The sequence below is a fragment of the Rattus norvegicus genome, chromosome 5 (assembly GCF_021556685.1).
Source record: "Rattus norvegicus strain SHRSP/BbbUtx chromosome 5, alternate assembly SHRSP_T2T, whole genome shotgun sequence".
NCBI lineage: Eukaryota > Metazoa > Chordata > Mammalia > Rodentia > Muridae > Rattus > Rattus norvegicus.
The window spans coordinates 16,989,817-16,996,148 of NC_141538.1; the positions used below are offsets into that span (position 1 = coordinate 16,989,817).

General features: G+C 36.9%; 1 pseudogene; it reads right to left on the reverse strand.

The window, feature by feature from the left end:
• Window positions 1-3,061: 3,061 nt before the first annotated feature.
• On the reverse strand, window positions 3,062-3,420 carry LOC103692281 (BET1 homolog pseudogene; annotated as a pseudogene).
• Between the last annotated feature and the right edge of the window lie 2,912 nt (window positions 3,421-6,332).

A 6,332-nucleotide genomic window follows, 5' to 3' on the forward strand; every position in this document is an offset into this window, starting at 1 on the left:
TTTTTCTTTTAAACATGAAACAAAAAACATTCAAGCCATGAGAAGCAAAAACCACAGACATGGACTGACAGACATGGACTGACAGACATGGACAGCTTGGTGCACCAAGGACAGACAATAGACATAGAGGGAAAGAGCTAGATGGTGTCGTACACATAAGGGATGCAGATTTCCTTCCTAAAGGACCCAGAACCAGAAATAAGCACCTCTCCAATAGGAGCCAGCAAGGAGGCTCCCACCTTCCTTCTGTCCCTAGGAGAGCGCCAAAAAAGCTTAAGCTCATTTTCCTTCTCTTTCTCCAGTGCATCCATGGAGAGTCCGGGAGGACTGTTTTTCTCAAACCCATTCTCTCTCATGTCTAGGGTGTAAACTGTCTCTACTCAGGCGGTTGATGGTTCTGAGACAACAGTACCAGTCAGTTAAGACAACTGGTGAGACCAAATACGAGACTTGATATCGAAATTCTAAGATTAGAATTACTTAGTAGAAGAAGAGGGGAATGAAAAGAAAAATTATATAGACTTAAGGTTTAAAAATAAAAAATTAAAAGAATAAGTTTTAAAATCCAGACAGGGCGGGGCTCGCCCTACAGCCAGGACTGACAGGCCATAAAGATGCAGAAGGGCACCTCCCCCAGCTTACTCAGAGTCACACCTTAACCAGATGTCCTTCAAACCCTGATACGCCCCAGTCAGCACATACTCTTCTGCTGTGTTGTCTGTTTGAATGAGCCAATCACTTATAGCCGCGCCAAAAATTAGCCAATTGTGTATAACTGCGCCAAACCCCCTAGCCTTCCCTATATAAACCCCTGACTTTTGAGTTTCGGGGTCAACACCTCTGTCTCCTGCGTGGGGTATGTGTCGGCCCGGAGATCCCCATAATAGATCTCCATAATAAACCTCGCCTTTGCTTATTACATCCAAAATGGTCTCTCTGTGTCTGGGGTCCTCGATTTCCCAAGACTTGAATAAGGGACTCTCTCTGCATGGGATCTTTCAACACATATACAAAAACACTTAACCATTATTACCTTGTCCCTTTTTACAAGGTTTACTCACCACTGGCCCAAATCTTTATTTTTCTTTGCATGTGCTTTCAATTCCCGCAGTCTCCTTCTGTATCCTGCTAACTGAGGCCTTTCTTGGCTCATTTTTCCCCAATATGTCCCTCCTTCTTTGCTGGCTGGCTTCCTGGGATGATCTTGTCAAGTACTCTCTACCTGACCTCAGTGGGACCTCTGTTTGATGATACCTCTATCATCAGGACACTGAGAAGCAGGTGCAGGCCTGCAAGATTTAAGAAGAAACACACAGACTCAGATCACTCACGTTTCAAGTAAATGAATGCCAAAGCTTTTACTGGGTACACAGAATATATACCCCAACCACTGAATGGAAGCATAGTGGAGAAACAGAAACTGAAATGAAAGCTGTGACCAAAAGATATAGCATTCAGGGGTTAGCTACCTTCTATGGTGGACAGGAAGGCCAGGATGTTCCTTCAAGAGAACAAAAGTTATCACATGCATCAGTGAGGCTCAGCAAGGGGCAAATACTGACAGAGTATAGGAGGGTCCAACATGACATTATTACTGAAACGTGAGTGCAGAAATTATTTCATTTGGGTTTTTGATTGATTGATTGATTGATCAGTTCCATTTCATGTTTCAGCAAATATAGCTTTATTTATTTCTGTACCCTTTTTGCTGCAGTTATTCCTTTCTCTGACCCAACATACTGTATTCTGTATTCTTTCTGGAATAACTTGCTGGTCATGTATTCTTTTATATTCATACACACACATATATGTATATGTATAACTATATATATATGTGCACATATATGTATGTATAACACATTTTTTCTTTTCCTTCAACGGTAGCAGATGTTTCTGCTGGGTACAGTAGACAAAGTTGATACCTATTGGTCATTTAGAACATAAAGAACATTGTACCAGGATCTTCTGGCTTTTAAATATTTCATTGAGAAACCCAGGTGCTCTTTTGGTGGGTTTTCCTTTTTATGTAACCTGTGGTTTTTCTATTGTAGTTTTTGATACACTTGATTTTTTTTTGTTGTTGTTGTTTTACATTGAGTTTTTTTCATATTTTGATAAAGTTTATTTTTGAGCCTAGAAAGAGGCAAATTTCTAAAGTAAGAGCAATACAGAATGTTTTAAAATATTTTAGTAGTTTTTGCTTTTTTACTTAAAACCACCTTGTGTTTTGATGTCTGTGAGTAAAATGGACCTAAATAACAATTCTCTGAACTTAGGGTTCAAAGCCTGAATATTTTCAATACTTATTTTGAGCATATAGTAAAACAAAGGCAATTAATTTTTTTGGACACTCCTTTTCTGCTCAGAGATTAGCAATCATAAATGTCACACTATTCTGACACAAATAATAATCAAATGGCCCACATAAGCAGCTAGAAATCAGAAACCATCATAAGGCAAGCCAGTAGAATTCATCATTAATATAAAACAATACCTATGTTAATACATGTGTGCATTAGGCTCCCATAGAAATGTGTTAATATTTTTACTCAAGAAAGTCTTACTACAAAGAATTCATGTGATTAACTTAAGAAAACTGTAGGGGGAAAGAAATGGCCTGACATGGTACCAAGCAAAGGAGCCCATCATCACATGATGACATCAAACAAACAGAAGCGAGTTTTCTACCACCATCTAACACTCCTCAAATGCTGATCTCAGGTTGTCTGGAGTTCTTCTGCTCAACCCCTTGCTTAAGAAAGTTACATTTATGCAACAGCAGGGTATGGTAATCATATTTACTCTGACTGAAAAACACTGGAAAAACATATGTACAGCCACAGTGACTTTAAGCAAACTCAATACCCCTAAAAAATGGGAGTCACAATGAGTCAGTAAGGAATAGTATTCAAAACATTACATGGTATAGTATGATTTCTGAAGGAGGAAAACTCCACTAATCTTCAATGGAAAAGACTATTAGGAACATTGGGATGCTGGTTATCAAAGTGGTTCCCCAAGATATTAACTGTAATAAATTCAAAGTCCACACTAGCTTGTATCACCTCAGTTTAATAATCCAATAAATGACAAAAAAGAAAACAATGAAAACAGTGTCACATAGCATAACAATTTTATTTGGCTCCCTCTGGACAAAATCTTCAGTCTTCCCATGGTTTTACCTACAAATCCAGTTGTAGAATCAAATTGTGAATCCATTTCAGCTAATAGTTTGTTCTGAATTTTGATTTCATGGCCTATCTCAAAGGAAAGAGATTTTATAGCTGTTACTTTGCTTCACAGACTTTCAGTAAGTCTGTCATTCTCTTCTTCATAAGCATTATATCCAGTATTGGCATAGCCATAGTTCCCATAGCTGCCAGGAGGTGCTCCATCATCACCCAGACCTGCATGTCTCATACTGCCAGGAAAGGGAGAGGCAGGCAAGGAGGAGTGGGTAAAAAAGTGCCAGGGTCACTGGATCTTGGCTTCAGTCCCAGAGCTCCTCATAGAACGAACATTTTGCCTCAGAGCACCACGACATCAGTAAAGTCTAAACCTATATTGAGTGTTTTAACTTTAATAATTTTCAGGGCTTTTTTTCTGGCCATATTTGTTGTTCTGTATGCTTCCTGTAACAATGTGGACATGTTTTACCTTCATAAAGAGAACTTCTATGATCTCCTTGAAGACCTGTTTTATACCATTGACCAGGGATTCTTACCCTTCACCTTACTTATGATTAAAAGATTCAGATATTTCTGAATATTTTCTTATAATTTTACTGGTGAAGTCTGATTAATTTACATTATATTTAAGTCCTAAACTACTGATTACTACTGGATACACTTCGCTTGTAAATCTGTGTCCTGAATTTTCTACTTGAGATGTTGAGAATTTCAGTGTCATCTTCATTTCAACCTGTGTTCTTTATACTCTTCCGCTTTATTAAGTTTATTTTGCAAATCCTTGATTTCTTAGGCATCACCCAGGTAGTTCTTTTTTATCCCCTGAGGTTCATCAAACAACTTATACAAATTGTCCTTAAAGTCCTTTAATTGTTTAGTGACACTTAAAATTGTTATTTTAGATTTGGTGTTCTTGGACTCATAAAAGTAATTCTCATTGGAGAATTTGTATAGGATTAATGTGTTTATTGAGGGGAGTCATATGCTCTTGACATTTTTCATGTTGTTCATGTTTTTTGTGATGAGACCTGAGCATTAGAAGCAGTAAAAGTGAAAGATGCATAAAATAAATGGAATAAACAACATGAACAGACTTAAAAACAATAATTAAATAATCACTTCAACAGGTGCATAAAAAGCTTGATAAAATCCTTCCTGTTTTCAGGATAAAAGCCCTAAAGTGGACAGGACTAGTTAGAATATAATAAAATCTACATATGAAAAAAATCAAGGTTAAACAACTTGAAGCAATCCTCGAGAAATCCGGACTGAGACAGGGCTATCCACTCCTCCCTCCCCTTGATATTATGCTCAAAGCAATAGAAGGAGCAATAAGGTAATAGAAAGAAAATAAAGGGATACAAATAGAAAAAGAAGTTAAAATATCCTTAAGTATGATTTGAATTTATGTTTGAACTTTTAGTCAACTTTTATAAAAAGAAAATTCCTTGGAAAAACCATGTGATCTCCTCCCCTAGAAAAGGTACCAAAAGGGGTGAGGGAGGTAGGAATGATTAAGTAACATGGCATTTTATTACAGAAGAAAAGAGCAAAATTAGGAGTAGAAAGAGCAAAAAAGAGTAACTTAGGAATTAAAAGAGCACAAAGTCTGATAGATATTTCCTTTATTCTATTTATTTATTTATTTATTTATTTATTTATTTATTTATTTATATTTCAATTAGAAGCCTTTTCTAAAGTGTCTCTTTCTTTTCTTTTCCTGCAAGTGACTTTCTGTAACTGAAAACTAGGTAATAACCTTCAGCCTTAAGGCCTGAAACAGAAAGGACCCACAGGGAAAAAACAAAAAACAAAAAAAAAAAAAAACAAAAGAAAAAATAAACAAAAGGGCCTCTTTACATAATCCCCTGCTGTTAAGGGACAGGTCTTAATTCTATAGCTCCTGGCTTCAGAGTAAATTCAAGACAATATAGGTAAACCTTATTATTATTCAAAACAATAGAGGGAACAATAAGGTAATAGAAAGAAAGTAAAGGGATACAAATAGAAAAAGAAGTTAAAATATCTTTACATATGATTTGAATTTATGTTTGAACTTTTAGTCAACTTTTGGTTAGGGTTAGGGTTAGCAACCCTAATTTCTACCTAGACCAAGTCTTGCTCCCACTCAAGCTCTTTCCCCTTGGCTACCTTGAAGAGGTACTCCTCAATCCTGAAACAGTGGCCAGAAATTTTCCACTGACCTCAGTTTTGTCAGATATTGGAACACAGAGAAGACAAAATAACAGAGACATACAGGCTTATAATTAGAGGACACAACACAGTCTAGGCAACTACAGTATAGCACAGAAATTATAACAGTTGAGTAAAATTACCATGGAGAAGTCTGCTTGCAGGAGGCAAGTGGCAGTATCAGGACAGCTCTACAGAATGGGCTAGGAAGAAAGCTCAGTGGTACAGTGAGTGCTTGCCCTACAAGTACAGGCCTGTGTTCAATTTGGAGAACATGATTTTTTAAAATGCTAAGTATGCTAGTTTGTGTTATCAATCTCAGCAACATAGGGAGAGACAGCTGGGTCCCTAGGGCTTACTAAATAGCCAATCACCTTACTTGCTGAGCTCTGGGCCAGTGAGCGACCATCTGAAAAAACAACAACAATAACAACAACAGCAGCAACAACAACAACAACAACAACAACAACAACAACAACAACAACAAACAAGCTGCACTTGCATTTATGCACATCTTCACACGTGGTAGACCCACACATGCATGAATGCACGTGTACGCTTGAATGCACACACACACAAACACACACACACACACACACACACACACACACTAAATACTAATTGAAATAAAGAATGATTGTAAAAATCGGCTTCTGGAAATGAAAACATAAAGGAAGTAGAAATTTAACTGTAATCTGACAAAGCAAACGCTTGGAGGCTTGAGGAAGAAAGGCATAGAGGACACCTTTGAGATTTCTTGATAACTTTAGAAATGTCATTAGGGATAGCAAAGACTGGATAACAAGGGTTTGTGCCCACATATTATCCTCAAAAATGTAAAGAATACATGTGAAAAGAAATATAAACAATAAAGAAATTAACAAAAATCAATGAAATGAATAATAATTATCAAAGCTGAATGTTTAAAAATTCTTTTAAAAGTAAGGACAA